Below are 26,733 nucleotides of genomic sequence, written 5' to 3' on the forward strand. Positions count from 1 at the left end.
CATGGGAATCTTCCTCCAAGCAGGGAGAAACCGGGGAGTAGACTTCGCGGAAATAATCCGCGAAGCAGGAGACAATGGCTTCCGGCTCAGTGACACACACACCATCCACACTCTCAATCAAAGGCACCACGCGGCTCGCTCTCTCCCTCTTATCCAACCACGCAATCAATTTGCCAGCCTTGTCACCCACATCATACAATCGCCCCTGTTGCTCTCTACTGAGGCCCCTGGCCGCCTCCGTGACGAGGGCCCGATAGGCCGCCTGCTTTAGGTGTAGAACATGCAACTTGGCGTCTGTTACCCCGCTCCCCAGGTCACCCTCCAGTTCTGCAATCTCGGCCTCAACCCGGGTCACCTCCTCCCGCTCGCGCCGCCGGGCATGGGAAATAAAGGAGAGGGCCTCCCCTCTAAGAACTACCTTGAAAGCCTCCCACAGGGAGATGGCCGACGGGACCGACCCCACATTCTCATCGAAATATCGCTGTAAGGATTTGATCAAATCGGCACGAATGGTGGGGTCGCGCAAATACCATGCATTGATCGGGGCCACCCCACCATCCCCCCTCGGGAAGACATCAAAATGCAACAACAATGGGGAGTGGTCTGAGATACCCCGCGCCAGATGGCGCACCTCCCCCACCCTCTCTGCATGGGCCGCCGGGACAAGGATATAATCAAGCCGCGAGAGGCTACCATGGGCACCCGAGTGGAAGGTGTACTGTTGCAATACGGGGTGCTTTAATCGCCAGCAATCCACCAGGCCCAGCGTGTCCAAAAAGCCGGGCAGCCACGCCTGTGCCCGGGGGAGGTCCCTAGGGGGATGGCGATCAATAGACCCAGAGGCCACCGCATTAAAGTCCCCTCCAACCACCAGCAGGCCACTCGGAAGGTCCAGAAGGAGGCGCCCCAGGTCCGCAAATGTGGTGGCTTGTAACCCAGGCGGGACGTACACTGATATAAAGATAAACACTCTACCCTCCATTCGTCCCACCAGGACAGTGTAGCGTCCCCTCTCATCATGGCGCACCTCGTCAATCTCCAACGGGAGCGAGTTCTTGATCATAATACCCACCCCCCGCGAGCCCGAGGTGAAGCCGGAATGGGCCGCCAAACGATATCCCCGCCGATTCATTGCGTGAAAGGTGTTACCTATAAGGTGCGTCTCCTGCAGAAAGACAACATCTGGTGAAATACGTTTTAGGTACTGCAGGACCACACCACGCTTAATCCTATCCCCCAGGCCGTTAACATTCCATGACAACACAGTCAAATCCCTACCCCCCATCATACGTCGAAACAATCGGTCGTCCCCCACCGAGCATCTTAAAAACAACAACACAGTAGCGGGTTTGCCTTGCGGTGCTAACAAACAACACACCCCCCCCACCCCCCGGTCCCAACAAAACTCCCCCCTCCCTGCACCCCTGCATGAGCCCAGACAGCCCCCCCAAAGTGCAGTGTGCCTGTCGCCCCATAGCTAAATACTAACTAGTCCCCCAGAGGAGGAGGGAAGCCCCCAGCAGACCCCGCACGACCTCCACGGGAGGGGAACATACGCAATCAATATATGGTGAAGGAACAACAGCCAGAGCAAGGCCTATACAGTCACCCCTCAATTCTGATCCGGCGGGCTCTCCTCGCCAGCCGCGCCCCCCCCGCCCCCCCGGCCCCGATCTCCAGGCAAAGTGTCCAACCAGTCCCCAGCCGCCTCGGGCCGGTCGAAGAAGTGCGTACGACCATCCACCTCCACCCTCAGCTTAGCCGGAAAGAGCATTGAGTACTTGAGGTTTAGGTCCCTTAGGCGACGTTTAACACCAAGAAAGCTCTGTCGCTGCTTCTGGACCGCCGGAGTAAAGTCTGGGTAGAAGTGTACTTCCATGTTTTCCAGCTTGACCGGTCCCTGTTGCCTGGAGGTCTGGAGGATGGCATCTCTGTCCCGAAAATTAAAAATCCGGGCAATAAGAGGCCGCGGCGGGGCACCGGTCTTAGGGCGGCCCCCGGGGACCCGGTGGGCACGCTCCACCGCAAAAAGCTTACTCAGCCCCCGGGGCTGGAGATGGGTCAGGATCAATTCTTCCACGAAGAGATCCGCCGCCTCCGCCTCTCGTCCCTCCGGCACACCAATAATACGAACATTATTCCTCCGGGCCCGACCCTCGGAATCCTCCAGTCGCCGGTCCATCAGGGCGCTCGCCTGGCCAAGCCGGCGCACCTCCTTCTGGAGGGCCACCACGTCCGTAGTGAGGCTCGTTGCGGTGTGGGCCAGGGAGTCGACTCGGTCGTTTGTTTTGGACAAGTCTGCCCTCACCAAGCTCACATCCACCAGGACCGAGTCAATTTTTTGCGCCAAGGTGTCGAAACGCTGGTCCACTGAGGCCTTCATCTCTGCGATGGCGCCCATGACGTCCCGGAGGGTCAGATCCACCGGATGGGCAGATGCCTCCGTCGGGCCCACCGGGGAGGACCGCGATGTCTCCGGAGAACCCTTCTGGAGCGTGTAGCGGTCCATACTGTTGGCCTGGTGCGCCGTGCCACGGCGGGTTGTCTTCACCTTCGCCCGGTCGCCATCTTGCTTGGTGGCCATGCTGGCCCTTCCACCGTCGTGCCAAGATCTCCAAACGGGCCGCTACACCAAATCACGGGTGTCAGGGGGGGGGGGCGGGGGCGACCACCGAGCCGCGGGTCAACCCACCGCCGGCGGGTCAGCCGGGCACCTGGACAAGGCCGCACCACCGCACCCCGCTCCGCAGCCCAACCCCGCTTGAGAGCAAGGAGGGCGCAAAAGCGAAAGCGAAAGTGCGGGGCACGCGAGTCGCCCAGCCCCGCTCGCCGCTGTTATTCACTTTGTCCCCGGATCGCCCCACTACTCCAATCCGGGGGGCCGGCGAGGAGAAGGCCGCAACCTTCGATCGATGCTCCCACCGGTGTTCGGGGTCCGATTCGAGCCCAAAAAACGGGTGGCGCCTCAGCTCGGGTTCCCCGACACAGTCCCCTCAACAAGGACAGGATATCGCCAGGATTAATTCAGGAGGTCGCGGAGGTCCTCGGGAGCCTCGCACCTACGCGGCCATCTTGGTTGCGCGCTAGGCTCCTCTCCCTTTCCCGCCATTATTGACAACTGCCCCGGGACCCCGCTCTCCAGCAAACCTCTGTTGTCGAGCCCTGCTCCATCTCAGTCGGCTTTAACTTCTGACTTGGCCCAGTTTAGCCTCACCAGATAACCTTGATAGGTGCTTGGTGTTATTTTTAATTTAGACTTAAAAAATGAAAATCTCTGTTTCAACTTATTGGATGCTTGTTGTTTTAGTGTCATTTTGTTTATTAAATTATTCTCCATTTTCTGAATTGGTTTGGGACTTTTTCTTGCATTGTGTTTTCACTGTATTGCAGTTTGAGTACTGCATTAATACTTGACACATTGCCTCTATGTTCAGCGTGTCCGCTTTGTTTTAAGCTACCAGAGGTGTAAACACAGGTTTATGTAGTGACGTCAGTGGTTCACCCTGGCAAGGACAGTGATTATCATTTGAAGTGGGTTCTCACCCCCTTTAACTAATACCCTAATTTCTTACAGGTTGCAGCAATGGGAATATTTCGGCACTAGCATATTGTGTGAAAGTTTTTTGCATAAGTGGGCATTGATGGCATTTGGGGAGCACTCACAGCAAAATGTTGGTCCCGGCACAGTTGAGATAGTTGCTGATATAAGGGAGCATGAATTGCACATATTGGAAAAAGGGAGATTGTCTCCTTGAGAGAGTTATTAAAATACTTGACTATTTAGTGAGTGATCTTTCAAGGCGTTTGGCTTTTTTAGCAAATGTATGTGAAAATCAAACTTTAAAAGCTCTATTTGACCCAATTTTTTTCAACATTTTCTTGAGAAGAGATTACCCCTGATCTCTGCCAGGACACATTGGCCTTGCACACTTCGCCCGGTGGACTCGGGTCACGAATTATGCCCCACCATTTACAAAGGTCACCAGCCACCAATCAGCATAATGCTGACCCTTACTGAAGGCAGACATAGCATGGTGGTACCAAGTTGCAAAGGTAAATAATTTTGAGTACATTAAAATTCAAGCAGAATAGAGGAACCAGTGTTAATGAACCTATGTAATGCATATGCTAGTGTATATGCTTTGCCATCTCGCACTCCAAAACCTAGGACAAATACATTTTGCCAATGCCCAGGTTTTATAGAAAGGGTTGGGCAAGGCAAACTATATTGCATTTGTAAATAGTTGATAAGGGACTGCAATCCTGCAGCAGAATTGCATACACAATATTAAAACAAGCTAGGTCAATAGGCCTGGCCTTGGCAAGTTGATGTGAAGGTTACGTTATTTTTGCAGGCAGATGCCACAAAAATAAAAAAGGTAAAAAAATGTTACATGAAAAAAAGTAACCATTGCAAATAGTGTGGACGTTTCCCATCAGGCAGGTGCACGTGAACTAGGTAAAGAAACTCATGTTAGTTTTATTTCATGTCAAACAAAAGTATGGTTGTTATTGACTGTAAGAAACGTTTCTTTTTTGGTTTTGAATTACTGTAACCTGAATATATATTCTGAACACACGCAAATGAATAAAAAAAAATGATAAAGGATAGAAAATGAAATGAAAAACGCATTTGCAAAGTAATGTATTGGCTCACCAGCTCTGGCACTGTAGTGCACCTACTTCTAGGTGGATTGCACATATAATCAGTCTAAATACAGTTACACACAGTGCAAGAGAGACAACGGTTGAAGTTGGCTGACCCCTGCTGTATGTAAAATATAAATGAGAGTTGAAAAAAGCAATGAATGAGGACGCAAAACCCTTTATGTATACATTTGAATTTTTTCTACTCCTTTTGTTTGATAACATGTGGCTTGTGACAGTTAAAGCTGTTTCTAGGCCAGACCTAAAAACATACAACAACTACTTGCACACTTAATGGAATACATGCAATATCTTCTGGTGTGATCAAAGTAGCAAAGTATCCCAATATCATTGTCGGCCTAAAATGGCATCCGAGCAGCTGTAATTAAAAAAAAACTAAATGTGCATAATATTTGTCGGACATATGGTCAGGAGTTTAAGTGGGATGAAAAAACTCGGGGGTCTCTGAAAGGGGCGTGGCCAATATAATTAAGGGCGTGGCTTAAAAACACATAAGCTAAAGAACTGTGCTAAGCATAGTGTGCTGCTGACTTGTTTTTTGCTGTTTCTGTCATTGCATTCAGATATATGAAACAACAAGTAACATCATATCTACAACAAGTCAGGACTATTGGCTTTGTCAATGGTTGGTAGTTGCATAAGATAAATAATCAGCAACTATGACTTGTATATAATATTGAAAACGCTTCCACTTAAAGCCCTGGTGACACCACGATAATGTTGCTGATCCTGTGTTTCAAGGAGAGAAGGGAAATCCAGAGAGAAAATGACTCTCTTTAAAGGATTTGCCTTCCTCTACAAGCTCACCTGGCATGACCTCATGCCATGACTTCACTAGTGTAGGGTGACCAGATGTTGAGAATTAAAATCCGGGACATTTCGCAAAAATAGAAGAAGGACTAAAATGTTACTTCAACGGTGCTGCGCAGAATGACAACTCTTATCAACATAGAAACAGAAGAAGCACTAACAAAATAAATAATATGTAATTTCTAAAACTAGAAGCATACCTGTTAATTAAATTGCTTACTTATAGCAGCTGCTAACTAGCACAACTTTAGAACATGCAATAAGAGCCTCTCACTTGTTTCAGTCGACCCCTCTAAAAACCGGGACATGAGCCAAAATTGCTGAAATCTGCTGGGACAGAGGGTGGAAACCCGGGACCATTCGGGGAAATCCGGGACTCCTGGACACCCTACACTAGTGAGAAGTGAGCAGTGTGAGCACGCGCACATCAATGTGCCTGCTGTCAGTGCAGTCCAGGGCACAAAACAGAGCCCGATAGAGACCAGTTTCGAGGCCCCTTTGCTCAGCACCGGTGAGACCCGGCCCACTTAAAGCCCTGCATATGGTACTGCCACGTAATTCTAGTTACAGTTCTCCGACTGCCACCTTTATGAATATCATACAAAATATCCTTCTATGACTTATTTCCTGTACTATTCAAAATGTACTGAACTGTGAAAAACATTTTTAAAGAAGGAACTAGATGGATGCATGCAATGCTTTCAATTGAATATTTAAAGCAATTGAGGCCTCGCCTCAGGAAGTTGGCCCTTTGCACCTCTTTTCTGCGTCGGAGGACATTTGATTTCAATTAAAAACATAATGCCACCTTGGCTACTTTCTAATGTGTTGCCGCTTTCATGCGCGAGCGCGGGGAGGGAAGACATCTTGTTTTCAATTAAACTGTCCTGCGTTTATTATACCAGCAGAGAAAGCAGCACTTACCCGAGGTTTGCAGTCCTTGATCCAGGCTGACCTGTTCGTGTGCAGGCAGGCTACTTTTAAAAGCCTATAAACAGCTGGATCATTTTGATAGGATGTTTTGAAAGGATGCCTTGTGTGTAGGTGCGTCTTTATTGCAGACGTCTTAATGTGCGCGGCTGATAGGGGCGTTCATACATTACTCATGTGTGGTTTCTGTAGAAACCAACTAATACGAGATAAAAAAGATGGACCTATTGCAACCTCTCTCTATTAAAGGAAATTGTTAATAATGACTACTGTGCCGATGATCACCGGCTTCTGAATAACTCTACACCCACAACTGAGTGTGGCGAATCTTCATTCATGGCTGCATTTTCCCCTTTCGAGTTAGGATGAGTCGAAGCCAAATGTAATTTAAAGGCAAATCATTCTTAAACGAGAGATAGTGGGGTATGGGGAAAGCAGAAGGCTCTGGAAGCCACAGAGGTTCTTCCATCTCTTTCCTCCTCTCTCTGATCACACTCTCCTCAAAGTCACATGCATGTTTGCCTTAATATCTATGATGGTATTTCTGAAAACTACCCACAACTCACACGAAAGATCACAACCTCTCCTTTGTTAAAAGTCATACCCCTGCAACCTAACAATATTTAATCTCTTCAAACCCATCTACTAACCCCACCAAGCAGGGCCGGCTTTAGCGCTGGTGGTGCCCTGTGCGACAATGTTTGTTGGCGCCCTCCCCCCAATGACTACCTCCACCACGGATTCTCTCACTAGCACTTTTAACAGTGACCAAGTCTCCATAACCACACTCTCTCAGATGCATTGAATTAGTTCTATAGCGCCACTCATACCAGTGTAGGGTGTCCGAGCACTTTGCATCACACGCACATTACACAGAGACAATCAATCATACGTGTGTAAATCAGTGTATAGGAAATGTTACATAAGCCAAAGGACTAAAAGTGTAGGAGTCACATGTCATCCATACTGGTAGGCAGTATAGTTTAAGAGTGCTTGGGGTGGAGAAGCACAAACGCAGAGTCAAAAAAGAAACAGCATAGTTGGGAGTTTTCTTTAATAATAAGAATCGATTTCTACCCAGATTAACCCTTTATGCAACATTAATCAATGTTCTGTTGTATACTTTGCAGTGTGTATGCAGTTCACTGATGAAAGTTAATAGCTCACTCTTGAATATTATGGGCCCGATTCACAGAACTAACTTAAGACAAAAGCCTAAACTTACTACCATTTTGGTATTCACAGAAGGCACTTACTCATTTTGGTATTCACAGAAGGCACTTACTCATTTCGGTATTCACAGAAGGCACTTACTCATTTCGGTATTCACAGAAGTTAGGAGTCTTAACTTTAGGACTCCTAAATGCCTTCTGTGAATACCGAAAGTCTTAAAATTAGGATTTTTCTCAGTTTAGTAGTAGTATAGTTAGGACTCCTAACTTTAGGACTCCTAAATGCCTACTGTGAATACCGAAAGTCTTAAAATTAGGATTTTTCTCAATTTAGTAGTAGTAAAGTTAGGACTCCTAACTTTAGGACTCCTAAATACCTTCTGTGCATACCGAAAGCCTTAAAATTAGGATTTTTCTCAGTTTAGTAGTAGTATAGTTAGGACTCCTAACTTTAGGACTCCTAAACTGAGAAAAATCCTAATTTTCAGACTTTCGGTATTCACAGAAGGCATTTAGGAGTCCTAAAGTTGGGACTCCTAACTTCTGTGAATACCGAAGTGAGTAAGTGTCTTCTGTGAATACCAAAATGTGTAAGTGCCTTCTGTGAATACGAAAATGGTAGTAAGTTTAGGATTTTGTCTTAAGTTAGCTCTGTGAATCGGGCCCTAGGACTTTAAGTTATAAATTGCACTTAACAAAACAATGTTTCTTTTAAAAGCAGTAACCTGCTGATCTGTTTACATCATACACACTCTGTAATCTACTTGGTACACGTTCTTTGCAGCAGGCATATTAACCCTCTGCACTATCTGCACATAAGTCAAAACCTCAACTATACAAAACGCTGATCTCTCGCCAGGAAGTTAATTAATCACACGAGTTATCTTGACATTTTTGTGAGACCCGGTAATTGCCGGAGGAAAGAAACGCTGCAGCAGGTGCTTGAAAAACATACTAAACTTGCAAACACAGCGCCCCCAGGAAGCCAGCACCCAGTGTGGTGGCACCGGTCGCACGGCCCTAGAGCCGGCCCTGCCACCAAGCATGTGCATGAACTCACATAATACTCTAATACCGATCATACCTAACTCCTATTAATCACAAAGAACCTGAATGAACGCATTTCATGGTTTGCTGTGCGCACAAGACACATTTCAATAACTAACAATAGTGAATTGCAGAGATTAACCATTAACCTTGGGTTCTGGAGCAGTATGTTACCAGCATAAAGGCCTTCAATGCCTCATCAGGGACAGTAAGTGCTCTACAAATGTAATTACAATTACATTTATTTGAGATGGGCAGGGGAGGGAGTGCATCTGAGTGCTTCCCATTAACTGTCGTGAAAGGAAACTGTGACCCCTGTGTTGGGCACGTTCCAGTCGCGGTGCCCCGGTGAAGCAGCCTCTTTAATGGGTGGAACGTGTAGCCTTTAAGACTGCGCGTTGTACCACGAATGACAGCTCGTCGTTCCGTATCCTGTTTCCCTTACCTGCTAATGGCGTCCTGCATCTTGGTGTTCTAGCGGTCTAGTTGTTGCGAGAGCTGACGACCCCAGGAAGCACACACACACTATGTATCACTCTCTGGCCAGTCCCGCCTCCTGCAGTCACCGGCAGCTGCATTGGGTGTTACGCATGCGTAGACTTCGTTCCCAAGACTGTTCAGGGCTACAAACAAGCACTGGCACCTGCATGGGAGCATGGCCTTTGTTTTCCTCATCCAGCACGACTCCAGCCGGGAGGCCGGGGCCTATCTATAAGATTGCTCGTCAAGGTGCATACAAAGGACAGTGTCTCAGGGTCAGCCCCAGCAGCGCGTTAAACGAGCATTGGAAACAACAACAGGCGCACGCCAAATCGCATTGTCAAGAGTACAGGCCGAGGTGCTGGTCACAGCGCGCTACGGTAACACGCGGCAAACATGGTGGACCAGGCGACGGCTAGCACGAGCAGCCTACCAGTGGCCCCTGCACCACTAGCGACACCGACTCATTCACAAGTAAGCGCGCTACCACCATTTAGCGAGCTGATTGACCCCGCGACAGCGTCCCCAAGATGGAAAGTATGGCTGGGCCGCCTCGACAACTACTTTATAGCGACCAGAGAAACGGATGACAAAGTCAAACGGTCGCTGTTGTTACACTTTGCAGGGGATGAAATATACAAACTGTTTGCACACTTGCCGAATACTGGGCCAGCAACGGACTACGACACAGCAGTCAGAGCATTGAATGCACATTTTGATCCTCAACTCAATCCGGATTATGAAAGGTTCAAATTGCGACAAGCTCGACAGCGCGAAGGGGAATCCATGGATGCGTTTCACACCCGTCTTCGAGAACTGGCGAGTACATGCACGGAGGACGACCCAGTGAAGGAAGCACGAGCTCAACTGATCCAAGGGTGCCGCAACAAAACGTTGAGGACTCTCATTCTCCGCCAACCTCGCATCTCCCTAGAGGACATACTCATTCTCGCCAGGTCACACGAACTGTCCGACGTTCGCGCGTCAGCAATGGAGGCAGCTCTTCATACTGCCACTGAGCAAACAGTAACAGTCAAAACGGAGAGAGTGGATGCACTCCGAACGATGCCGCGTGGAGCCCGGGGAAGGTGGCCCACCAGGGCACCACGGAAATCACAGTGTGGATACTGTGGTAAAGAAGAACATCCCCAAGATAGCTGCCCAGCGAGGGGAAGAACATGCACCAAGTGCGGCATCCCCAATCACTTCGCAAATGTATGCCGAGGAGGAGCACGATCGAGAGGGTCGTCAGGAAGGAAAACACCATACTGACAAGTGAAACATTTGTCCCTCGAGGAGCCGACGCAAACACATCCGAAAAGTTCTGAATCTGGACATCAACGATACCTAGAAGACTCCTCTTCTGACGACGAAGAAGAGTGTCACTTTGTGTCGTTCGTAAATGACCTAAAGCGTCAATGTCGTCCGCAGCCAACATGTGAAGTCAAAATTGCAGGGACGCCAGTCATTGCCCTGATAGACACAGGGGCATCTGTAAATGTTATGGGATTCCAGCACTATCAGGGGCTCAAGCCCCAACCTCAGCTGACACGATCAAAAGTGAAGATCCTCACATATGGGAGCCAGGTGCCGCTCCCACTAAAAGGGAAAATGACAGTGACTGTGCAGTCAGAGGATCAAGAGGTCACCACGACGTTCCACGTGGTAGACAAGGAAGCCGACATCTTGCTCGGGAGCCACACGGCTGAAGACCTCTTGTTAGTCACTTTCACCAACGCGGTGAAGACGACACAAACAGAAGACATCTTAGCACAGTTTCCACAACTGTTTCAAGGTCTAGGCACCATAAAAAGACCTCCTATCAAATTACACATTGACACCGCAGTAAAGCCGATAGCACTACGACACAGGAGAGTACCTTTCCATTTGAGACCACTAGTAGAACAAGAACTAGTAAAGCTCGAGCAACAAGGTGTCATAGAAAAGGTGTCGGGGCCGACCCCGTGGGTGTCCCCAATGGTGATCGCAGAGAAACCCCGCCAACCGGGGAAAATCAGAATATGCATCGACATGAGGATGCCGAACCAAGCCATCAAGAGGGAGCGACACCTGACGCCCACAGTCGATGATATCCTCGCTGATCTGAACGGTGCACAATGGTTTTCCAAGCTAGACTTGAATGCTGGATACCACCAACTAAAACTGGATAAAGACAGCAGGTATATAACTACGTTCTCGACACACCTGGGCCTGCGGAGGTACAGGCGTTTGAACTTTGGAATATCTTCCGCCGTGGAGATATTCCAGAATGCAGTAAAAGAAGTGCTAACGGGGTTGCAAGGAGTCATGAATGTGAGTGACGACATCCTGATACACTCAGCGACACTAGAGGAACATCACCGCCGACTAAAGGCAATCCTCAAACGGCTGGCTGAACATGGGGTGACACTGCATAAGGAGAAGTGCCAATTCTTCCAGCGCTCCATCGAATTTTTTGGATATGTGTTTGGTCCTGAGGGAGTGAAAGTTGACCCGATGAAATCGGAGGCCATTCAACTTGAGCCAGCGCCGAGCACCTCGTCGGAGGTGAGGAGCTTCATGGGCATGGCGACGTACTGTGGGAGATTCATCCCAAATTTAGCAACGATAGCTGAACCCCTGCGCCAGCTAACAAAGAAAAACGCCGGGTGGCAATGGGGCCACAGGGAAGAAGAGGCTTTTCAAAAAATCAAGTCAGCTTTGCTAGCCAGTACAACGAAGGCGTACTTCGACGTCAACTGGCAGACAGAACTGATAGTAGATGCTAGTCCCGTGGGTCTGGGGGCGGTGCTGACCCAAGAAAAGGAACTAGGAACCTGGGCACCCCTAGCATTCGCCAGCAAAGCGCTCACAGCGACTGAAGCCAGGTACTCGCAGATTGAGCGAGAGGCCCTCGCAATCAAATGGGCCTGCAACCACTTCCACTTATACATAAGTGGACACTCGTTCCGAGTGGTGACAGACCACCAACCACTTCTACCACTGTTCCGAGGAACTGCACCACATCCTCCCCCGTGGATTAAACGATGGGCTATACAACTTCAACATTACCAGATGGAACTGGTTTACCGCCCTGGCGCCAAAAACCCAGCCGATTTCCTATCCCGACACCCGGCGCACCAGGAGGGTTCAGATATGAAGCAAGAACGGAGAACCGAAGAGTTCATAAGCATGATATCGCAATGGGCCTGCCCGCAGGCAGTGTCAAGAGAGGAAGTAACGTCACATATGGAATCGGACATGGTCCTCAAAAGAACAGTACACGCGATAACAAGAGGGTCCTGGGATGGTTTTCTCAGCATCGGCCAAGGGTGGAATGAGGCCGAAAGAACCCGGCTGGGAAAGATGTGGAGAGTACGGGATGAGCTGAGCACGACAGAAGATGGAGTCCTGCTACGAGGGTCCCGGATTGTTATCCCGCAGAGCCTGCAAGACCAAATCACTGTCCTAGCACACGAAGGTCACCCAGGGACTGGAAGAATGAAATCCCGATTGCGGGAGAAGCTATGGTTCCCCGGGCTAGAAGAAGCCGTGTACAGAACGGTCCGAAACTGCCGGGCATGCCAACTGACCGGAAACGCAGAAGTGCCAGCCTCGGTGATCACAGAAGATCCGGCACCTGCACCCTGGGTGAGGGTGAGTTTAGACTTTGGGAGTTTCCCGGATGGGAGAGTCACCACGGTACTAGTGGACGGCTATTCAAAATACCCCTGTGTGGAAATACTGCCATCCACAGCATTTAATCACTTAGCCCCAGCTCTCCTAAAAGTATTTGCACTGTTTGGCCTACCGCAATCGGTGAAGACGGACAATGGACCCCCCCTTCCAAGGTGGTGAATTTTAGGAATTTCTATCCAGACTTGAAATAAAACACCACCGCATAACCCCTCAATGGCCTCAAGCTAACGGCGAGGCAGAGCGATTTATGCGGACCATTAACAAAATCCTGCGCATAGCTGTAGCGGAACAAATTGATCCGGAAGTAGAGCTTCAAAAGTTTCTGCGAGAGTATCGCAGCACACCACACTGCACCACCTAAAGAACACCTTGGCCGTTAATGCTAGCCGGACCTCGGCGAGACAGCTTTCCAGTATCTGACAACTGGGAGCCAGAGCCGTACGACGCATCAGCGACGCAACACCGAAGAGCCATGACCAATGAGAAAGCAAGCCACCGGAGGAGAGCAAAGAGCCAGACTCTGAGGCCAGGGTGCAGGGTCCTAATAAGAAATCGAAGGAATGGAGGGAAGTTCCGAATACCCTACGAAGTTGGATCATGGCTGGTGCAGGAAGTCAGAGGTACAGCAGTAACGGTGGAGCGGAATGGAGAAGTTGTAACCAGAAACATTTCTTGGTTCAAAGAAGTTCCGGAGGAAGAACAAGAACGTCAGGTGTCAAGAGATGCGCCGAGCGCAGACATGACCCTGCATGACTCAGGTATAACTTGCCCCGACGAAACACAACAAGGTTCACAATCCACAAGAGAAGAAGAAGAGGCTGCGGTGCCAAGGCTAACCGGTGAACCTGGAACCGGTAGTCCTACCAGAGGAATGAGCACCGTGCGACACAGATACAACCTGCGTCCCAATCCGCGACCGAACAGCCAGCTCACTGACTTTGCATGGAGTGCACAGGCTGGCCGGAAAAGAAAAGAACTAATTTGGAATGGGATGTAGCGGTCTAGTTGTTGCGAGAGCTGACGACCCCAGGAAGCACACACACACTATGTATCACTCTCTGGCCAGGCGTGGCCAGAGAGACTATAAATAAAAGGGCGGAGGTCGCTCGGGACCTACCGGACCAGACCAGTACACGTGCATCACTGTGTGGTTATTTATGTTGCCCCTCATGCCGCATGGCATAGCTGAAATAGGCCCACATTACAGTGGTCTCCTCCTGCTGTTTCCTGCGTCTTCGCCTCTTCCGCGTCCTTGTTCTTCTCCGTTAGAGCACCGGGCTCGTCCTATTGCGTCGGGTTCTCTGTCCTCTGATTCCTCTTGAGTGTTCTCTGGAAGCATACTGCTGCTGCACCTGAAAGAAACAGAAGAGAAAGATATTTTGAAAAGCAGAAAAATCTTCTATGGGATAACATGCTGCTAGAACCTGAAATGTAGTATTAAAGACCAGTCTGAGATTTCTGCCAGAAGACTTTGGATGAAATTTGTGAGATGTTACATGACTGTGCAACAAATTGATAAATCTGAAAAAGAAAAGACGAAAACAAACATTGGTATTGAAAAACATTATTTACATTAACCCCTTACATGCGTCAGATGGCCAGGAGCGGTCCGACACCACGGTGGGCGTGTCTGTCAAAAGGCTCCTGTCCGTCCTGGCACTCCACCAGTGGGCCTCCTTAGTGACGCCCCCACCAAGGATGGCAGCGGAAGAGCTTACACTGCCCCCGCCCCCTCTCCACAGCATCTATTGACGTCAGCATGCAAGCGCACTGACATTATTAGTGGTTGCCAGGCGTGCTGGAAGCCATATGCTTCCAGCGCGTGTAGGAGAAAAGTGAGTTTCTCCTTGGGGAGGGGGGTTTGTTTTTTACCAAAGGCATCGGGGAAAAGAAAAGGGTTTTCTTTTCCTCCGATGTCTCTTTGGAGCATTTCTTCTACACGATCGCCATGGGGCCGCGATCGTGCAACAGGAATGTCCACTAGACACCAGGGATTTTGTTTTTGGATCATTTTCACTGATGTGGGGGAGTAGCCCTCTGGGAAAGGGTCGCTCCTCTTTGGGCAGCAATTATTCTGGCCGTTTCTGCCCCCCTTGGGAGCAGATTGGCATAGATTTGTTAGGTACCTCACTAGGCCACCAGGGATTATTTGTTCAATGTTATTATTGCATTTATGGGGTGAAAATTCTGGCCTTTTCTGCCTCCCTTCGGGGTAGATCGACCTTATGCTTATAGGCCCACCTGCCCCTAAGGGTGGCAGAAGCCACTGGACACGAGGGATTTTTTTAGGGAGATAAGTGAGGTACCATTTGTATTGAGAGACCTGAGGGAACGCTGGGTGGTAGGAAATTTGTGTCAGCCCTTTGATCCCACAATTTTCCCACACAGAAATGTGAGAAAAAAGGGAGTTTTTCAGCTAATTTTGAGGTTTGCTGGGGATTTTGGGTAACCCCGGGCGGAGACCTCCGCTCCGCCCGCAGAGTGTGCGGAGATTTGCGTTCTTCGCGTTCCACGGAGAAGGCAAATCTCCGCACACTCCGCAGCGAAGCGGAGTTGGCCAGCCACTGCCTCCACCCCCCAATTATAAAAAGTAAGTTAACATGATTAAAAAATAAATTAAAAACCACTTACCTGGCATGCGGCGTCTCTAGGCTGCCTCCTCTTCTTCGCCCTATCGGTAATCCTTGTAAAAACTGTGTATGTGCGCGCCCCAGTGCATGCGCATTTCTCGAGACGGCAAAGAAGATGAGATGGGCAGCCTGGGGACGCCGCATGCCAGGTAAGTGGTTTTTAATTTATTTCTTAATCATGTTTAATTACTTTTTATAATTGGGGGTGGAGGCGGGTGGGGCGTAGTGGAGTTCTACTGAGTTTGTTTTCAACTCTGCGGACCTCCGCGTAGCCCCGCTACGCACATTACGCCCGGGGTTAATTTGGGGTAGGAAAACATTGGAGAATCCATGCAACTTATATCTCCCTGGACTCTCCCCCGGGTGTCTAGTTTTCAGAAACATCTGGGGTAGGTTGGTTTCTCTAGATGTCTGCTGAGCCCGGGACCGAAAATGTTGTTGACCCTATAGCAAAACCAGGTTGTTTTGTGATAGGTAATTTTGATGTCTTCACAATACGTTTTGGGCCCTTTTCTGCTGCGGCTACTTGGCCCACCCACACAAGTGAGGTACCATTTTTTTCAGGAGACTTAAGGGAATGCTGAGTGGTTGGAAGTTTGTGGCTCCCCACAGATTTCAGAGCTTTCCATCACAGAAATGTGAGGGAAATGTGTTTTTCTGGCAATGTTTGCAAGGGATTTTGGGTAACATAACCTGGTGTGAGCCGCACAAGTCACCCCATCCTGGATTTCCCTGGATGCCTAGTTTTAAAGAATGTGCTGGTTTGCTAGGTTTCCCTATGTGCCCTTGTGAGCTAGGGTCCAAAATCTACAGCTAGGCACATTGCGAATAAAAGGGTCAGTTTTTACTGGAAAAATGTGATGGGCCCATGTTTCGTTTTGGGCCGTTTCCTGTCGCAGGCACTAGGCCTACCCACACAAGTGAGGTACCATTGTTTTCAGGAGACTTCGGTGAATGCTGGGTGGGTGTAAGTTAGTGGATCACCACAGATTCCAGAACTTACCATCACAGACATTTTTTTTTACAAAGTTTGAGGCTTGCCAGCGATTCTCGGTAACAGACCCTGGTAAGAGCCACACAAGTCACCTCATCCTGGATTCCCCTGGATGTCTAGTTTTCTAAAATGTACAGGTTTGCTATGTTTCCCTAGGTGCTGGTTGAGTTTGGGTCAAAATCCATAGCTAGGCCCATTTAAAAAAAGGGTCTGTTTTCACTTGAAAATGTGATGTGTCAACGCTGCGCTTTGTGCCGTTTCCTGTCACGGGTACTAGGCCTACCCACACAAGTGAGGTACGATTGTTATTACCAATTGACTTTCTATGCATTTTTGTCTTCCAAATGAAAGACAATGTTTAAAAAAGAAGCCATTTTAAAAAAGCTCCTCTAATTCACATGCTAGTAGGGGTTGCCACAATTTCAGAGATGTGTAAATAACTACTGCTTCTAAACTCTATATTTGTTCCCATTTAGGAAATACATGGGTGCCCTTGATACCTATTTTTCAATCTTTATATTTTAGCAAATTAATTGCTATATACCTGGTACACCATGAATAACCTTTGTAAGGTGCAGATCAGTTACTGGCTCTGCGAACTTCAGGTTCTTGGTGAACTTACAAGTCCTATATATCACCACAATCAGAAGAGTCCATCGAACATAACGAGATCTTGTTTTCAAAACGCTGCCATACTCAGAAGAAGTAACAGGTGAAAACGTTGTCACAAATGCCGTTCGCAGTGATTGCACAGTGCCGGATGCTTGTCCGCTCTGTGCAATCATTGAGAACAGCACCATGCACAGTGCAAACTTACCTTTTCTGCCGCTCGAGTAGATTTTTACTCGAGCGGCAGCTTTCTCATCACAAACGGACAGTTTTTCAACGCGCGGTCTCGAGCATATGCGACCACTCGCAATGAGAAACCTGACCCCCCCGCGTTGAGAAATCTCACCGGGAGGTTTATTTTCCACGCTTGCGCTCGCCAACTTGATGTTGGCCATCGCGAACGAGGAAAAAATTGCCAGGAGGTGGGTTTTCCTCGCTCGCCAACTTGACGTTGGTGAGCGCGAGCGAGGAAAAACTCCGCCTTGTTCAGCGTAGCGGAGTTTTTCGGACAGAATGCGGAACAATGTCATACATTCACCCCAGTACAGAGATCTGGGACTAAATCCATTGTTTTTTTGCTCACCATGCCATTCCAGTTTGGACCCAGCCATATGCACATCAGTCTTGACCCTGTGCCCTTTGGGAACAGTCCAGCCCGAACTGCCAGGCCAGGTCCTCCCTGGACTGGAAACAAGCATCCTAGGACCGGTTTCGGGGGGGGGGGGCACAGGGTCAAGACTGATTTGCATATGGCTGGGTTCAAACTGGAACGGCATGGTGAGCAAAAAAACGATGGATTTACGCCCAGATCTCTGTACTGGGGAGAATGTATGACATTGTTCTGCATTCTGTCCATCAAATGTTGTTTTTGTAGTTATTAGAGCAACACATTTATCATAAGTGAGAAAGATATTGGATAATTAGAACTTACATTGCAGTTCCTTTATTTTAGAAGCAGCATTTGCACGCTTGGAAACATCGGTATACCTGACAAAAGAGGAAGGGACATTAGGTAATTTGAACTGGTTTAACTCTAAAATAGTCAGTTTACGGATGTACTAATTCAACGCTAAATATTGTTATTTGTTTTAGAGAAGCAAGAATGCCAAGACAACAAAGAAGACTTGAAGTGATAATCTGACGCCCACCAGTTTGCGCCCCTTCATCCCCTTGGGTAAGGTAGAGTCTGTACTACTGATCTGTTTGACCTACAGGGAAGTTGGGAATTCTCAGCTTAACTATTTCATTCCTGCAAATAAAGTCTGGTAAGAGCCAAACAACCTGCAGGTTATTCAGTCTTCTCCATCTACGCATCCCCTGATATGCAGCCATATCCTTGTATCCATGAGGGCTGCCCCAACCTGCTCCAATTTAGGAAAGAGCAGAAGACAAGACTCTTTTACAAATACTTCTTCATGATGCAGTAACAGTCGACTTCCCCTCTCAGAACCCAACTACCCCTCCAACTACTCGTTGACTGCATCTTTGGCGCTCCACTACCTTTTGGCTAGGTTTGAGCTACACAAATATCAGAAACATACATAAACTCAATTCCATTGAGATAGTTCATGTCTGATTGTCTTCTACATTGGTCTGTGTGGAAGCTCAAGGCTTTAAGTTTCAATACTAGATATATAGCTTGGTGTGTTAAGGCATCTGCCGTACAAAGAGAGTGCCAGTGAAGGAATATGCGTTTGAAGGGGATCGTTAAGGTTATAATAATTTTCTTTTAGGTTCAGGGGGATGAATGACTAGGAGAGTGAGTAAGCAGATGGAGAATGGGTAAATGAGAAAATGAGTGGGTGCATAGATGGATGATGGGGTAGTGAGTGAATGAGTGAGAGCAAATATGAATGAAACGCTCAGCACTTGGGTCTATGGATTTATAGATGAAATGTTGAATGAGTGATTCATTAATCTATGCACCCAGTTATTTGCCCTTTCATCCATTCAGTCAGTCATCTATACATCAATGCCTCCACTGACACTCACTCACACAAACACACAAACACACACTTCCACATAAATATTGGCTTTGGCAGTTCTTGTTCTTGCTGTGTCACTTCCGCTGTTCATCTGTTCAGTTACTCAGCAGGAGTTTGCTTAATGTATCTAATTTCCTTGGTTAGGGGCTCCATCTCTCTGGTGGAGTCTAGATGCTAGACATTTGTTTGGGTAAGATGGGGTGCTCATTATGGCAATGTAGAGTGTAATACGCTGGTTGGACATGATCTAAATTGGTTTCTGTGTTAGGCTGGCTGAACCGAAAAAGTCGGCTTTACAAAAACAAGGGTACAGAGCTGGAATATCGATGTATAAATATCGATGTACAGAAATATCGAGGTAAAAATATCGTGGGATAGAAATATCGATGGAAAAAATATCATGGTCAAGAATATCGATTGTTAGGTAAGTAATATCGATTGCAAAAATATCAATGTGTTAAATATTGTTTACAAAAATATAGTTAAACATATTGATTTATTATTAATGTTATGTATTTTAGTATTTTGTATGAGAATTGTTTGTATTTTTAGTATATGTGTTAACATTTTAGTAGTTGATATTATTTGTATAAATACAATTTTGCATTCTTAGTTCCGTTGCGGGTTGTGGGTTTATAGAGTAATAGGGTGGGAAGTAATTTAATTATATAGATTTATTTATTATGTATATTAGCTAATAAAAAAAATGACATTGAATTTAGCATTTTTAGTTCTGTGGCGGGTTGTGGGTTTATAGGGGAATAGGGTGGGAAGTAATTTAATTATTTGAAATGTTTTCAATAATTTATATTTATTCATAATTGTATAATTGTGATGTTATTGAGTAAAATGTGTACATTAATTTATTTATAATTGTTTGATAATTAGTTGTAATTAATTTAAATTAATTAATTATTAATTAATTATGGTAATTGTTTAATTAATTTTAGGTGTGTGTTGTGATGTTTATAGGTGTAAATGGGGGAAGGGTGGGAAGTAGTTTATTTTTTATTGATGAATTATTAATTATTTGTTAATTAATTTGTATACATTATTTAGTAATTAATAATTGTAATTGTGTAATTAATTTTAGGTGTATGTTGTGGATATTATAGCGTTAAACAATGTGTAATGAATTCATGTTTATTATATTTTTTAATAATAATATATTTAAATTTATGTTAATAATGGATATTAAATTAAAAAGAAATGTTGATGTTTTGTTTTATTGGTGTGGTATCCAACACTTTCCCTACTGTTGCACTCACTGGAGTGGGAATAGTAATTTTCACCCCTCCGCTATCCAACACTTTCCCTGCTTTTCACTCCCTGGAGTGGGAATAATAATTTTTACCCATCCACTGAAAACCATGAAAGGCTAGACTGAGTTGGAATGTCCACCACCAACTCTGTACAGTCCTTCCCTGTGCTATCTGCTGTGTTCACAAGTTCGTTGAAGACGGTCTGAACTTTATTCTGAAAGAACATAGCCATTTTGTCTGCAAAATTTTGGTCAAGCGCAAATACTGTGTCTCGCGTGCACTTTGATAAGGCAGTTACGGTTTTAAATAATTCCTTGGAGGAATTAGTGGACTCTTGTATTTTATTGGTAAAATATACAGTTTTCGCATGTTTTATAGCAGTCTTGTATTCCTCTAAGGTTCTGTTATTTTCAATTCTATGTTCTGTGCTGTAGTCGGATCTCCAAACACGTTCCTGACGTCTACATTTAACTTTAATTAGCCTAAGCTCAGCTGAATACCAGGGTGACGTAACTTGCCTTCTCCTTGGGCTCTTTGTCACTTCTGGAGCCAGAACATTTACTGCGTGACTTAGCCAGTTTCCAAAGTTTTTGGCAGCTTTGTTGCAGTCACCTATAACTGGAGGGTTGTTTACAAGAGCTGTGATCAGGTCGTTCCTTTGTATAGATTTCCAAGGATGTGATTTGACCAAAGAGAATCTTTCCCTGCGACAGCTATTAGTTGTGGACGCATTGACTTTAAAGTACACTGCGGCATGATCTGACCAAGATACTGGTCACACACTCTCTACTTCAATGAGTGCATTGTTGGTAAAAATACCATCCAGTGTGTGCCCGGCTTGATTGGCTGGCTCGGACATAATCTGACTCATCTCATAGCCTGCCAGATTATCGATTAGACAGGTGGAATCTGAGTCGTTATTAGCTTCTAAATGAAAATTAAAATCACCCAGGACTGTGAAGGTGGCAGTGTCTAAGCATGATTCCAGAAAGATCTGCAGTGATCTTATAAAAGAAGCTCTTGTCCCTGGCGGCCTATAGATAAATAGGCCTGGGAAGAGTTCATAGTTATTGTGTTTAACGCTGAATGTCATTGCCTCTGCCTCCAGCGTAGATTCAGGCCTAAACCTCATTGTATAGTGAGAACGGTATATCAACGCTATACCTCCCCCTTTTGCTCCTACCCTGTCTACATGAGCTACCAGGTAGCCTACTGGAATAGCAGCGTTCCAGTCCGGTTCAGAGGCGTAGTTCGCCCAGGTTTCCATGAGGAACACCAGGTCCGGGTTAGAAACTTGAATAAGACATTCTAGGTCGTGTTTATGTTTAGACATCGATCTTGTGTTCAGTAGGATACAGCTTATTACGTTGCATCCTTTGTGGGGAGTTACATGAGTTAAATCAGTAGATTTAGGGCCCTTTATGTTGTAAGGAGCATTATTTTACAAACTAGATAAATGCATGGCATTTTCCCAAACACTTGTAATGTATGTACGTTTTATTGGTGTATATTGGGTCGTCAACCCACAAGAGTTACAACGTTTCCGGCAGTAGTATGGCTGATCAAATAATAATGCTGGTTGTGGACACTCATCAACAGTTCGCTGCGCGTGTAGGTTTGTCTGGTAATAAAGGCAGGGGTCCTGGCGCTGGTCACGCTCCGGGCGACGACGGGCGCACACTGGCTTGCCTTTGGCGCGCCGCAGGCGCGCCGGCGGCGCGGTCACGCCAGCATGAGTTTTATGGACAGGGATTAAGAAAGCCTAGAGAGCTGACCCCCAGAGCACAGCGGGTCCGCTATGACAGACGGACACCGCAGGGTCGGTAAATATTAACGCTGTTCGCAATGATCGTTTTACAAGATAAAACATTTTAAAAAAGCAATGTGCAAGTGAACAAATTCTAGCAGCAACGAGGCAACTCGCACTCACAACTGGCGAGCGCCACACATCACACGCTGCGCGGTCGCGCCAGCGTGAGTTCTATGGGCAGGGATTAAGAAAGCCTAGAGAGCTGACCCCCAGAGCACAGCGAGTCCGCTCTGACAGACGGACACCGCAGGGTCGGTAAATATTAACGCTGTTCGCAATGATCGTTTTACAAGTTAAAACATTTTAAACATTTTAAAATAGCAATGTGCAAATGAACAAATTCTAGCAGCAACAAGACAACTCGCACTCACAACTGGCGAGCGCCACACATCACACGCTGCGCGGTCGCGCCAGCGTGAGTTTTATGGGCAGGGATTTACAAAGCCTTGAGAGTTGACCACCAGAGCACAGCGGGTCCGTTCTGACAGACGCTATCCAACATTTTTCCTGCTATTGTAATTATTGTGTTGTGAAATGTATGTTTTATTTTGTTTTTAATAGTTCAATGTGTTAATTAATTATAGGATGTTTTATTTTGTTTTAAATTATTGATATATGTATATATTTTATTTGCATATAATTTAAAAAGTTTATGAATTAAATAAAGTGAATAGTTAATACATTTATTTAAGTAAATATATGTATATGTACACATTTTTGTGTGTTTATATTTTTTTACATTAAGTTTATTTGTTATATTTAGTTAAAATATGTATTAAATTTAATTTATTTTGTTAAAAATATTAACATTATTTAATATATTTTGTTGTTATATATATTTCTTAAGTCGATATTTGTTACATCTATATTTTTTACTTCGATATTTTTGATTCGATATTATTGTACTTACCTGTTTAAGTATAGGGAGTCAATATTTTTGTATTTGATATTTTTACATTGATATTTTTGTAAACTATATTTTTTACATCGATATTTAAACATGGAACCAAACTGAGGCAGTAGCTCCGAAGGTCAAAACCCAGCAAGACTCTCAATCATTTGTCAAGGGTGTTCCATTGGGGTAAACCAGTTCTGGATTGCTTTTAAACACATGTTCAACCTTTATTTTTTTACTAGTGAAAGTATATTAGACGTAAAAGCCCATAGAAAATATTTAGAAAAACAACATTAAGCATTGCATATATGAATCTAAGCACTCAGAGCAATACAACGACGTTTCATATTTTTTTTAAAACAATTGCCCGCTTCCAATTCAGAACATGCATAAAAATTCCCCAAATCATAGCTACTTTAATGTAAACAGCAGTTTTAGTGCATCATCTTTTTTTCTAACATCGTTCTACGAAAAAAAGGGAGTGAGGATACGGTTTATCAGTGTACTTAAAAACCTTAGGGGATCACGGAATATGTTTTTTTTCACACTGAGGTTGCATAGGCTTTGTTTTCTATCAGACCCTGTTCGGGGAGCCAAGGGGCAGACAGGGGCTACTGACCCCCCACTGTGGTAGCTGAGGTAGATTGTCACTGCCGTACTTCAGCTTACCCTACTATGCACTGGGCCAAGTGCAACCCCTTTCGCCCTTGAACATCAGGGTAGCGAGTGTGAAAAGTCGTAGGCTTCTCAGGGAGGGAGTGTGGGGTCCACGAGCTCAGAACTCAACAATCACCTAACACAAAAAACAACTTCAAAGTCCAGTCCAGGGGATGTCTTTTAGAAAAAGAAAGTCGTTTTTAATCATATGGAAATACTAAATATTAAACAATTCAACTTGGGATATAAGCCAGTGACCCTGGTGGCACTTTTCTCTTGTGTCGCTACACCAGCTGAGCCTCCTCATGCTATTCTCTCACTTGGAATCCCTACATGGCTGGTCCCTCCCAGTAGTTATGGCAAAAGGAAGAATCAGGCACAGATGCAATCTCATATGTCCCTACAACATACACACAAGTATACTACAAGTATAATGAGGACTCAATTTGCTTTCTTTCAAATCTCTTACCTGTGCTGGTGTAGCTGGTAAAGAATAGTTTGTGCTGTTCTCCCTGATGCGTGTTTGGCAGCTTCATATTCTTTCCTACTGGCAGGATGGCAGTGAGTGAAGACAACCACCACATAGGCCATTCACAGCCATGTCTTTGTGCACTCTGGCCCCGGCTCTAATTCTGTGGTGCACCTGCCCTGGCACGTAGAGCATTCATGTGGCCCAGCCTTCTGCTACTTCATTCACCTGCAAAGCAGGTCTGTGCAAGTCTTGGTCGGGCTGATGTCACCCATATGGAATGTGTAGTCCTGAACAGGACCGGGCAGGTAGTTTCAACCATGACAAGGCCAATATTGTCAATATGGCAGGCAGATCAGGCCGATATCATCAACAAGACAGATGCAGCAACAAATGTATCGTAAAGGCAGTTGTAGGCCTGATTGAGCCAAAATCAACATTCAAGATACAGACACGAATGGTCTGGAACGGTAAGTTGCTTAAAGTGTTTCCCTCCGGGAACCAGGTTTGATAGACCAGGGGGAAACTCTGCAGCACAGACCGCTCCTAGTTTGCTCTCAAGAAACCCGCTTCCACTAGATATCCCATGGCTGTGGTAACATGGTGGGCTTCAGCTCCAGAACAGTTGCTTATCCTGTATGGTCAGGTGGACTCCTTCCATTTCTCAGAAAGTCTGCAGTCCCTAGGCACCCAGACAAACCCTCAGCTACTCAGCAGAAAGTGCAGACTTAATGTGATTTCCCTGATCTATGGGAGATTCGCTTTGAGGCAGACCCCAGCCCTGGTCACATAGCAGCCCTTCGAGTACTTTGAAGAGCACTATGTTGTTCAATTTTAAATTACTTGGAACGGGACCAAAGTAGGGTTGGTTAGGTCCTTCTTTTGTACACAACTTCTAGTTGGAAGACGTGGATCCACTGTCTGAAACTTCAAAACAGGTTTGGGGTGGTTTTCTTTCAAGTGTCCATATGAGACCACTCTTCCAATACAGCATTTTTGTGAAGTTATGCTTTTCACAGCAGGTAGCTTTAAGGCTGTCTCCAGACTGGAGAACCCACAACAAAGGCACAATCAAGTATGAGGTATCTGAGCTTGGCAATCATCAACCTCTCTGAAGCACTAAGCCTGGAGAGACAAAAAATGCCATGCCTTCCCTAGAAACGTCCTCACATTGCACAGCAGAAACAGCAATCCCACGTCTCACTCCTGTCATCCATCAGCTAGCAGTACGCAGGAAGCACGAATCAGCACCCTGTGCTAACAAACGTCTTCCTGGAATTTCTAAAGGTTCTCCTGTATGCATCATCCTCACTTCTGTGTCTGGACCTACACTCTCCAGCCACAGGAAAGCAGACAATATTCTTCTAGCTATTGGGGAAGATATCCTCATCCTCCACTTTGTTTCATGCTATGTAGGGAGAGGGTGGGGCACAGTGGCCAGAGCTGCGGACTTGAGAGCAGGGGATCTGGGATCGTGTCTCGGCGTCGGCTCAACATCCTCTGATTCTGGGCAAATCACTTGGGGGCATATGTATCAACATCACCATTTGCGATTCTCAAATAGCGATTTTTAAAGAATCGCTATTTGAGAATTGCAAAACGGGATGTATTTCAAAAATTGCAAACTTTTTGCGATTTCTTAAAATTCCTTAATTGCGATTAGCAAATTGCGAAATCGCAATTAAGGAATACCTGTCCATTCATTCCTATGGGCCAGGAGACCCATAGGAATGAATGGGAAGTAATTCTCAAATAGCGAATTGCAATTTGCTAATCGCAATTTGAGAATAATTTCAAAGGTGCAAGGGTGTCATGATGACACCCTGATGCACCCCTGAAATTAGCATGTGTGTGCATATGGCGCACATACATGCCCTAAGGGCATGTATGAGCGCCACGTGGCACTTTGTAAAATTCAAAAAAGTGCTTTTTGAAAGGAAATCGCAAATTACCACCAACTGGAAGTTGGTGGTAATTTGCGATTTCTTAAGGATAATTCGCACAACTTGGGTGCTTTTTACATATCATTTAAGAAATCGCAATTTGCGATTTCTTAAATGCTTACGCAAAATTAAGAAATCGCTAAATTAGCAATTCCTTAATTTTGCGATGGGATTTGCCTCATACATCCCGATTACCGATTTTTTAATCGCAAACGCTGTTATTTTGCGAATCGCAGCGTTTGCGATTAAAAAACCGTTTGATACATACGCCCCCTGATCTCCCTGTTCCTATGGACAGCGCCTGGATACCCTCACGGGTGATACGCCTCACTATATATATCTACTAATTAATGGTAGGAGCATTCAAAATGGATCCTACTGGCTTTGCTACAGAGATCACTCACACAGAGCCATACTACTGCACATATTTTACAAATACAGCACATGGAAGCATATTTGACATACAAACAGGATGCCAATGCATGGTTCTGGGCATACAGATAACAATGGAACTTTACATATGAACGACTTGTAGGCCACATTCACAGTAACACAAATAAAAAGGTCTGGCGACACTATCAATCTCTAAAGACATGGTATGCTGCCACAACCAGTTTACGTGCTATTCCCAGGACAGGGGCAGTAGTCCTTTGTCCACATATGAGAGCATCCTTGGGGCACCCTTTAGGTTATA

The sequence above is a fragment of the Triturus cristatus genome, chromosome 6 (genome assembly GCF_964204655.1).
Source record: "Triturus cristatus chromosome 6, aTriCri1.1, whole genome shotgun sequence".
In the NCBI taxonomy this organism is placed as follows: domain Eukaryota; kingdom Metazoa; phylum Chordata; class Amphibia; order Caudata; family Salamandridae; genus Triturus; species Triturus cristatus.